At 37.8% G+C, this 10,925-nt stretch overlaps 1 non-coding gene across 1 annotated transcript; it reads right to left on the minus strand.

Moving 5' to 3' along the window:
• Positions 1–3,071: 3,071 nt before the first annotated feature.
• LOC128282774 (small nucleolar RNA R71) lies at positions 3,072–3,178 on the minus strand. The gene has a single exon (XR_008273128.1). It is a non-coding gene; the product is annotated as a small nucleolar RNA R71 (small nucleolar RNA).
• Between the last annotated feature and the right edge of the window lie 7,747 nt (positions 3,179–10,925).

The raw sequence follows: 10,925 nt of genomic DNA on the forward strand, positions 1-10,925 counted from the left end.
CCAATTTCAACCTTCAAGAAAGAAGAAAAAAAATATATGTACTAAGAGCTTCAAACTACTTGGCCGAATATCAAACCTCCAAACAATCAAAACTTAATCCATGGAATGAATAGAACTTGAACTAACCACCTTCTTTATACATAATTTTCCAAGAATTTCAAGGTACTTACCTCTTCCTAATCTTCATCCAAGCCGAACATGAAGCAAGAGAGCTCATTTCTTCTTCCTTCCTCAAGTTACGGCAAAAATGGGGGAGCAAGGATGAAATAACTTTGGTTTCTCCTCCCACTCCCCTCATATTTTATTATTCTTCACACAACATATTAACACAAAATGTTTATAATATGTTTTACCCCATAGCATGGCAGGCCACTACCTAAAATTTTGGGTAATTTTACATGCAAGTACAAGCATTTTCTAACATGCATTAATAGATCCTTATAGATTAACCTATCACATTTCAAAAGTGTCACACATAAGTCCTATTAACTAAATTCACATGCAATCGACTAAATCGAAGCTTAAAACTTTCACACAATCATATTCACATATTTCAGACAATAAATATCATATTCAAATACTTCGGTGACTCGGTTTAGCGGTCCCGAAACCACTTTCCGACTAGGGTCAATTTAGCGCTGTCACATGTATATTGTACTGAGGGTTTAGATTATTATTAATCAGTCGCTTGTTCTTTGGTTTAAGGTTGACTTTGAAGCAAATCCATTGGTATTGGAGCCGGTTCTGCAGTTACTCATTGGTGCTTTGATCTAGGAAGTACTTTAGCTACAATTTCATAACAGGTGTGTGTAACACTACCATTAGATGGGAAATTGCAAAAGCTGAAAAGCTGAAAAGTCGAAAAGCCAAAAAGTGGGCTAACGACACCACACGGGCGCGTGGCCGTGATAAACCGTAAATTATACATATTTTTACCCCATGTTTAATGCATTTTATGGATGATTTCTCATTAGAGTTGGTGAATTTGATGCTCATAATGCTTTAATTTCATGTTTTATACTTAGGAGAGCATAGGAGAGTGAAAGGAACGAGAAACGGGCCAAAAACGGAAAAAATGGGCCAAAGTATGAAATCAACACGGCCTGGACCTCCTTACACGGGCAGACCACACAGCCGTGTCAATCTGGCAGAATTGGAGCACGACTCACAATAGTACACGCCCTTGCCATTTTAACAGGCTTGAACACGGCCTGAAGTAATTGCACACGGGCGTGTCCTTGCCGAGCCCAAGTTAAGTCCAATTCAGATAAGGCCACTTTTGAGGGCTTCTAGGCATTCCAAAGCCTATAAATAAACCCTAGAAGAGGAGAAAAGGGGGGGACAGAGAATAGGGGGTAAGAAATTACTCCAAGGACGCCGATTAATCCATCTTAGAAGCCAGACTCATCATCAAGACTGAAGATCTCTCCTCAATTTCCCTTCAAGAGTTTTGGGTTTTCTTTATGTTTTGTATTCTTTATTCTTCTGAGATGTTTTCTTATTTAGTTATGAACTAAAACCCCTAAATACCTAAGGGGAATGAAACCTAAGACGAATCTTGTTATTATTTTCTGAATCGTATGATAAATATTTAACTTGTTCTTAATTATGTGTTCTTAATTCTTGTTTTGATATCCCAGGATACTGATTCAAAACATGCTCTTATTCAGAGGAGGATTAGACCCTGTCTAAGAGTACTTTTGTCATAATTAAGCAGAGTTGATTGTGCACCTATAAATAGGGTGACAAGATTTTTCCGAATTAGGGTGAAACCTAATAAGGAGATCCATAGATTGAGTAATGCAACCCTAGAGTGTTTATTAGAGAAAAGTCTCGGTTATTCAATCTAGGGATTAGACATTATTAGTCTTGAATAGGGATAATAACATAACTTAGGGATTATTAGTCTTGAATAGGGATAATAACATAACTTAGGGATCTCTACTAAACAAGTTGAATGAATAAATCGTCCGATTTGGAGCCAGAATAACAAGTAAAGTCTAGGTGGATTTTTCCTTAGGTATTGTCTTCATTCAATCGATTTTCCCAAAAGCAATTCCCCAATTCTTTTCTCTGTGAGTTCTTAAAGCAATTCCTCAATTCTTTTCTCTGTGAGTTATTAGTTTAGATAATTAGTTAATTAAAACAAAACCCCGTTATTCTTAGGCTAGATAATAAAAAGGCAGTCATTACTAGTACTTTTAGCTCCTTTGGGTTCGACAATCCGGTCTTGCTAAAACTATACTACTGTTTGATAGGTACACTTGAATACATCGTGATAATAGTTAGTTCAAGAACGAGTAATTATAAATATTTAAAACCTATCATGAAACCTCGCGATCAAGTTTTTGGCACCGTTGCTGGGAAACTGAAATATTAGGAACACTCAATTTTTATTACTTTAGCAATTTATTTTTCTTGCAATTTAATTTAATTTAATTTTATTATTATTACTAATCAACTTATTTTTTTCCTTTTTTTGACAGGTTTTCATAGTTTATGACTAGAAGAAACCCGTCGGGACTATTACTTTTTGACAAAGATATCGATCGCATAGTTCGTAGAAACCAAAGAGAAATAAGGCGAAGCTTAAGATACACGAAAAATGAGCAAGAAGACGATACTCAACCCCTAACCGAAGAGATGGCTGAAACCTAGGCAATCAGCTACCTCCTGCAATTGTGGCTAATCAAGATCCTGCTCCACGTACTATGTATGACTATGCTAAACCTTCTTTAACAGGAACAGAGTCAAGTATAGTTAGACCTGCTATTGCTGCGAATAATTTTGAACAAAAACCTAACATAATTCAGATGATACAGCAGTTTGTTCAGTTTGATGGTTTGCAGGATGAGGATCCCAACACTCATTTGGCAAATTTTCTGGAGTTTTCCGACACTTTCAAAATTAATGGCGTTTCTAAAGATGCCATTCGCCTTCAGTTATTCCCTTTTCCACTGAGAAACAAAGCTAAACAGTGGTTGAACTCGTTACCACGAGGGTCCATCACTACTTGGGAATAAATGATCGAAAAATTTCTACTAAAATATTTTTCGCCGGCTAAAACAGCTAAGTTACGTAATGATATCTCTTCTTTTGTGTAGATGAACTTAGAAACACTTTACGATGCATGAGAGAGATACAAGGATCTATTGCAAAGGTGCCCTCACCATGTGTTACCTCTATGGCTGCAAGTTCAAATGTTTTACAATGGTGTGAATCCCTGAACAAGACAGATGATTGACGCAACTGCTGGAGGAACCATCAACAACAAAACACCTGAAGAGGCTTATGAATTCATTAAAAAAATGTCACTGAATAACTATCAGTGGCAAGTCATGAGGACTAAGCCAACAAAAATAGCCGGCATTTATAACATCGACTCAGTTACTATGTTGTCAAATCAGGTAGAACTTCTCAATAAAAAGATTGATGGTTTACTTGGTTCTACACAGGTACATCTAGTAATGAGGTGTGACTCAAGTGAAGGAGGTGTGCATACAGAATATCAATCCTTCAATCCTACAACCGAAGAGGAACAAGTCAACTATATGGGTAACAATAACTTTCGATTTCAAAAAAACCCATACAGTAATACTTATAATGCAGGTTGGAGGAACCACCCAAATTTCTCTTGGGGTGGTCAAGGGAATCAAAAGCCACAAAATCCTCAGGGTTTTCAATAGCCACCTTATTAACAAGAGAAGAAACCAAACCTTTAAGAGATGCTCTCCAAATTCATCTTGGTATTAGAAACCCGTTTCCAAAATACCGAGACAGCACTTAAGAATCAACAAGCATTGATCCAAGGGCTCGAAACTCAGATAGGCCAGTTATCCAAACTAATCTCCGAACGACCATAAGGTAGCTTACCAAGTAATACTGAGCCTAATCCAAGGGAACACCACAACGCAATTAGTACTCAAGATAAGGAAGGATTCATTGCGCCTGAGCTAGAATTGATGTAAGAAACTGTGGTGAGCAAAGGTAAAAGTGAGGTAAGTCATAACAAAATGGTGAATGAAGAATATAGACCTCGTGTCCCATACTCTAACGCGACAAGGAAAGACCACTCAGATGAACAATTCGGTAAATTCCTCAAACTTTTGAAAAAATAACATATTAACTTATCGTTTATTAAAGATTTGTTGCAGATGCCAAATACAATGAAATTTTTAAAAGAGCTTTTAGTAAATAAGCGGAAGTTGGACGAAGCATTGCATGTAGAGCTAAACGCAGTCTGCTCAGCTATTCTACAGAATAAGCTACCCCACAAATTGAAAGATCCAGGGAGTTTTACAATTCCTTGCTTAATTGGTAGTTTAGATATAAGTCATGCATTAGCTGATTTAGGGGCTAGTATTAACGTCATGCCTTACAAAATGTTTAAGCAACTAGGTCTTGGGAAACCTAAACAAACTATGATGAGCATTCAATTGGAAGATAAAACTATAAGACTTCCTAGGGCTATTATTGAAGATGTACTAGTGAAAGTAGATAAGTTCATATTTCCCGTTGATTTCATTGTTCTAGACATAGAGGATGATAATAACACCCTTTTGATTTTAGGGAGGCCCTGTTTAGCAACTGCTAAAACAATTATTGATGTTGGCACAAGTGAGCTTACACTTCGTGTGGGAGACAAAACGATCACCTTTCAAGCTCGTAATTCTGGCATCACATTGAACATTGAAGGTAATAGTCCACACCAATCTACTAAAACTGACAATATGGCTTTGTAGAAATTGAGCTTCAAAGAAGTTCACGAGCCATGTTCCAGAAATGATAGAAGACACATTCATGAAGAACGAAGGCTACGGATAGAGGAGCTAGATGAATAGCGAGCACATAAACCGAGAACACATGATAAACCAAAATTATGCCAGAATGAGTTCGATACCTCCCCAAATCTACTTAAGGTTGGTAATAAGGTCTTATTAGATGTCGCAGATCCCCACATTGTCACTACCACACTGAATGAGGAAATCCCTCTTATGGTACTCAGTATTTTTCCATTCGGTAGAGTGGAGGTGAGTCATCCCAAGTTTGACACTTTTAAGGTAAACAACACCCGATTAAAACCTTATTTTGATGAGATTGATAGTAGGAATGAGGAGTATAAACTCCTCAAACCACCATGACCATTCACTAAAGAGGTAAGTCGAGCTTATACTATAAATAAGTGCTTCTCGGGAGGCAACCCAAGCACTAACATTATTAATTTCTTTAAATTTTGGTATTTAACTCCTAACCTACTAATAGAGATCTTGAATACAGTTGTTTCCACAGAGACACAGCCAAGCACACGGGCGTGCTTACGGCCGTGTAAAAACAGGGAAAAAGATTTCCCTAACACGGGCTACGATAAAATGCCACGGCCATGCGACATGGCCGTGGTCGAGCCTGCCTAAACAACATGGGCGTGTCACACTCCCGTGTGGAAGACCCGTGGTTGAAAAACTAGCATGGGCGTGCGACACGCCCGTGTCTAACACTCGTAGTCGAACCTGTTAAATTAACACGGGCATGGAGATTGAACACACAGGCGTGGGAGAAGTGAACGAAGCTAGACACGGCCGTGCAACACGGCTGTGTAAACCCACACTCCTGAGGAACAAGGGCGTGTACTAAATGTCTGACGTGCCCAAATTTGAAATTCGTGAATCACACGGCTGAAAGTGGGGGACACAGGCGTGTGCCATGGCCGTGTGCGCCAAAATCTATAAATACCCTGCACTATTCACTTTCTTCCCCATTCATAAACCCTAACCCTAGCTGCTGTAACTCCACACGGTCCCCTATCACCCCGTGCACCACCTTCAAGTTTGTTTTTGATGCCCAATCTCTCTCCCTTAGCGTTTGTTTATTCTATTCACTTCTATTTTACTTATTACTAATGCTTATTATTGCAATAATTTCCATTTCTTTTGAACTATCTTCCATTTCTGTTCATCCCTTTATCATTTAGTTTGCATTTTTAGTTAGTTATTATACATTGCATGTTAAATCAAATGATTAGGAAACTTCATACCCATGACTTTACCATGCTCATTCTCATGATATTCCCATGCCAATATCTCTCATGTAATTTGCATTGTTCAATTATTTCTTATACATTTCATGTTGTTAGGAAAGCTTCATTCTTTTACACATGCCACTACTACATACAATGACAAAGTCACGAAATTATTATATTAGTTATGTTTGGTTGTGGTTGAAAGTCTGCTTTTCAGTTGGAAATTGTATTCCTTTTACTTCGACCACTCATTAAGATAACTTGCTGATTTTAATCGCAGAGAGGAAAGAAAACCGCCATGCCTGCTTCGAAGAAGAAGAAGAGAGCGTCCTCTTCTGCAGGCCCAACCGCAGAAATCCGTCACCCTCTCCTACAATTTCCCCAAGGGCCCAAGGAAGAACTGTTCCAAATACTTCGAGCCCGACCCTTAATTGTGAGCCGCTGCATCGACTGGGCTATCGTAGAAAAAGTCCAGATGGCTAGCGCGATTCGAGCTCTCCTAACCTGTAACACCCCTTACCCGTTACCGTCGCCGGAACAGGATACAAGGTATTACCAGAACATAACACATACCATTAAACATAACCGAGATATAAATATGTCATCCAATTTGTTAGTGCATCGTATAATATATGTCTTGAACAATATTAGCCAACTTTAATGGCTTGTACAAAGTAGCTGGTCGAAATCAGTAACTAATATTTTAAACCTAGACAAATATGACACGTAACAAAATAATTAAGCCTACTATACATGCCATAATTCAAAACGTTTAGTTCAAATACCTAAAGTATGATAGTGCGGGTAGATCTTCACGATCCTTAACTCTGAGCAAGCGAAGGACACTATAAGACAAAAGAGAGAAACAAAGTAAGCTTATAGCTTAGTAAGTAAGTATGTAAATGCTAATTAAAGAACCTAACATGTTTACACAACAATTCAAGTATATCTACTTTAACTTCACTATTCATTCCACTTTGATTAAGCTGTCTCTGCTGCGTCATATTCACTAAATAAATCATAACTCGAGTTACAAAACTCGAAATTCAAATCCGTAAAATTTCCCTGAATCTAGACTCATAAATATTTTTGCTAATTTTTTCTATAATTTTGGTTCAGCCGATTAGTACAGTTTATTAGTTAAAGTTTCCCTGTTACACAGCTCGACTGATCTGACCTCTGTTCACTACGAATTGAATTTCTCTCAGTACACAATTCAAACAACACTGAAGTCTGTTTCATTTAAAACTAGTCTCAATAAGGAATTTAGGAATGTAAACTATATTTCTTAATTTGCTTTGTACAATTTTTAATGATTTTTCAAAGTTGGAACAGGGATCACGTGTTCATCCTGAGCAAGTCACATACAATTGTAAATATCTCAAAATATAGAATTCCTTTGCTTGCTCTGTTTCTTTTATATGAAAGTAGACTCATTAAACTTTAATTTCACATCTCATTCAACCTCTAATTATATTCCTCCTATTTTTGGTGATTTTTCAAAATCACGTCACTGCTACCATCTAAAAACAGTTTTAATGCTAATTTCACTCTTTCACACATTCTTTATGCTAACCTCATTTTATCTTAGATATGTATATACCACAAATCATTTTCACCACATTTCATTCACCATAAGTGTAGGTCCAAACCACAATATCACCACAAAACCATCCCGTTGAACAATTCGGATCAATCCTCGATATTTAATGGTTTCAAAGACACACCCCACCATCATACTTCGTTTAGTTCGGCTCTCTTGTACACATGGTGAACACTTAGTACCACTCATGCGACCTAACCAATTTGTCTCGTAGCTCTCTTGTCTACATGGTGTCCTTCACTTGGAATCACGCATGCGACCTAGCTACATTTATCTTTCACGTAGCTCTTTTGTCTACATGGTGTCCTTCACTTGGAATCACGCATGCACCTAGCTACATTTATCTTTCACGTAGCTCTCTTGTCTACATGGGATACATCTCGTATCACACATGTGACCTAGCTACTACAGGTGTCTCGTAGCTTTCTTGTACACATGATGTGCACTCAGCATCATACATGTGACCTAGCTACGCCCTCTATTTCATTCGATCTCTCCAATGTTCAACCGGATCTCTCTCTATATTTATTTCCATTCTTCCAATAGTCGATTTATATTTTAACATCAGCTAGTATATTTATATAATAGGCTGAAATATAAGAATGTACATGTAACACCCGCACTCGAGACCGTTGCGAGTCGAACACGAGGTGTTAACGGACTTAATTCATTAATTAAACAGCTCATACAATTCATTTTAAAATTTCCAGACAAGCTGGCTAACTGCATCACAGTCGCTTTAAAAATCATATCTCGAGTTACTGAAACTCAAATCCAATTCCGTAAATTTTTCCTGAAACTAGACTCATATATATATCTACTAATTGTTTTCTAGAATTTTGGTTGGGCCAATTAGTACAGTTTATTAGTTAAAGTCTCCCTGTTTCAGGGTTCAACTACTCGACCTCTGTATTACTTAATCAGATATCTCCCTGTACAGAGCTTCAATGACTATGCCGTGTAACACCCCAAGCCCGAGACCATCGCCGGTGTCGGACCCGAGGGGTTAACAAGCCAAGTCCACATGTTTTTGCCCACCAATTTGACATTTCCAGTCAGGCTGGAAAACTGCGTCACTGTCGCCTTAAAAATCATATCTCGAGTTTCAAAACTGGGAAACTGGTTTCGTAAATTTTCCCTGAATTTAGACTCATATATCCATCCATGGATTTATTTCTAGGATTTTTGGTCGGGCCAATTGGTACAGTTTATTAGTTAAAGTTACCCATGTTACAGGGATCGACTGCTCTGACCTTCGCGCGGTATAACTTGAATATCTCTCTGTATAGGGATTTAATGCTGGTGTCGTTTGTTTCTAATGAAACTAGACTCAAAATGGAATCCGTACATATAAGGTATGTCTCCTAATTCTTTTGGATAATTTATAGTGAATTTTTAAAGTTGCGACAGGGAACCCAGAAACCATTCTGGCCCTGTCCCACAATAGCTTTAATAACTCTTAACCTGTAACTCTTATGACCATTTCGTTTCTTCCATATGAAAATAGACTCATCAAGGTTCATTTACATAGCTTATTCACTATTTAATTCCATTCCTATGAATTTTGGTGATTTTTCACATTCACGCCACTGCAGCTGGCAGCATCTGTTTTAAGGTAGGACTTACCTATTTGGTAGTCTCCATGATTCAACTAGTCTTGCCATACATAGGTTCATATATGATCATTTTAACCTTGCCAATGGCTGATCATATGACCAACATTCCCATTTCCAAACCATAGCCACATCATGACACCAAATATATACATACAACCCACAATTAGTCTAAGTTCATGCTCCCTTTTGAGCCATTTTCGCATGGCCATACATACTTACATTACAACGTATTTAACAAACAAGAGGTAGTCCTATACATGCCATCTCAAGTTCAATCAAAAATTTATACCAAAATGGAGGCTTGATAGTGTGGATGACTTGACTTCAACGATCCCAAATCCGATTGCTTGACGAATGTTGCTCAAACACGCCGACTTTCCAATGCACATATAACGTACCTTATCCTTTGGGCTTACCGAGTGTACTAATTGAATTCATTTCAGCAACCAACACTCACCTCCAGCCCAAGATTCTTCGAATATAACCGGATATAATCACGTGCACAAATGCCTTGGTCTTAGCCGGATAGAATAACTTCGCACGAATGCCTTGGGCCTTAGCCGGATATAGCCACTAGCACAATTGCCTTGGGTCTTAACCGGATATAATTTCCAGCATAATTGTCTTCGGCTTAGCCCGATATCATTCAATTTCTCATGCACACATACATCAATAATCATAGGACATACATATTTCATTTTCGTTACTAAGGCTCAAACACAATTATAATCATTAGCATATTCGCCTTGGGACTTAGCCCGGTAGAATTCAAATACTCATACACACATAATCAATAATCATACACAACCATATTTCATCTCACATAATTCAAGTAAGGTCACTTCTTGAGGACTTACCTCGGATGTTGTCGAACGGCTTTTTCGGCTATTCGATCACCTTTTCCTTCCCTTTGTCCAATTGTGGCCCTCTTAGCTCTTGAGCTAATTCAAACAAATTCAATTTATTAAAACCTCATTGTGCTTGCTTATGGCCGAATATGACAAGGATTTTAAATGGTCATATGGCCACTCTTTAACTTGAATACACAATGGTCATGCACATTTTATACTACATCAAGCAATTCAATACAATTTATTTGAGCATCAAGGAAATGCTAAGGCCTTCAATAGGTTACCCAAGGCGAATATTCATGTACATGTTGAGGTCAATTTTGCACTTAATACCTCACAAAAACAGCATGCAATTTACTAATTAATGCTTTGCACATTGTGGCCCAAAACTTATAATATAGCATCAAGCACCTACATGTGTGCTAGGCCGAATTGTGCTTGCAATTTCACAAGCATTCTTCCACATCTTCTTCTTTAAACCAATATATTCATCACTTAGTTCATAACCAAAACATAATGTGCAATCATATATATGCATATATGAGCATGGCGAATTTTCAAGGTGTCCATAGCCATCCAAAACACAAATTTTAACTAACATGCAAGAAGCATGAATCATGCTCAAGAATGCATCATGGCGAATATGACAATCATGTTCCTTTTCAACTTCAATCATGATAAAACAAAGAGAAAACTCAAAATCTTACTCATGAGTAGAAAATCCATCATTGCATGCATCATCATCAAGCTTCACACTTAGCATGCAATGGCTTTATCACCATAACAACTTTGCCCAAATACCATTTCCATGGCATAACAAAGATTTGAGCCATGGCTAA

The sequence above is a fragment of the Gossypium arboreum genome, chromosome 10 (genome assembly GCF_025698485.1).
Source record: "Gossypium arboreum isolate Shixiya-1 chromosome 10, ASM2569848v2, whole genome shotgun sequence".
NCBI lineage: Eukaryota > Viridiplantae > Streptophyta > Magnoliopsida > Malvales > Malvaceae > Gossypium > Gossypium arboreum.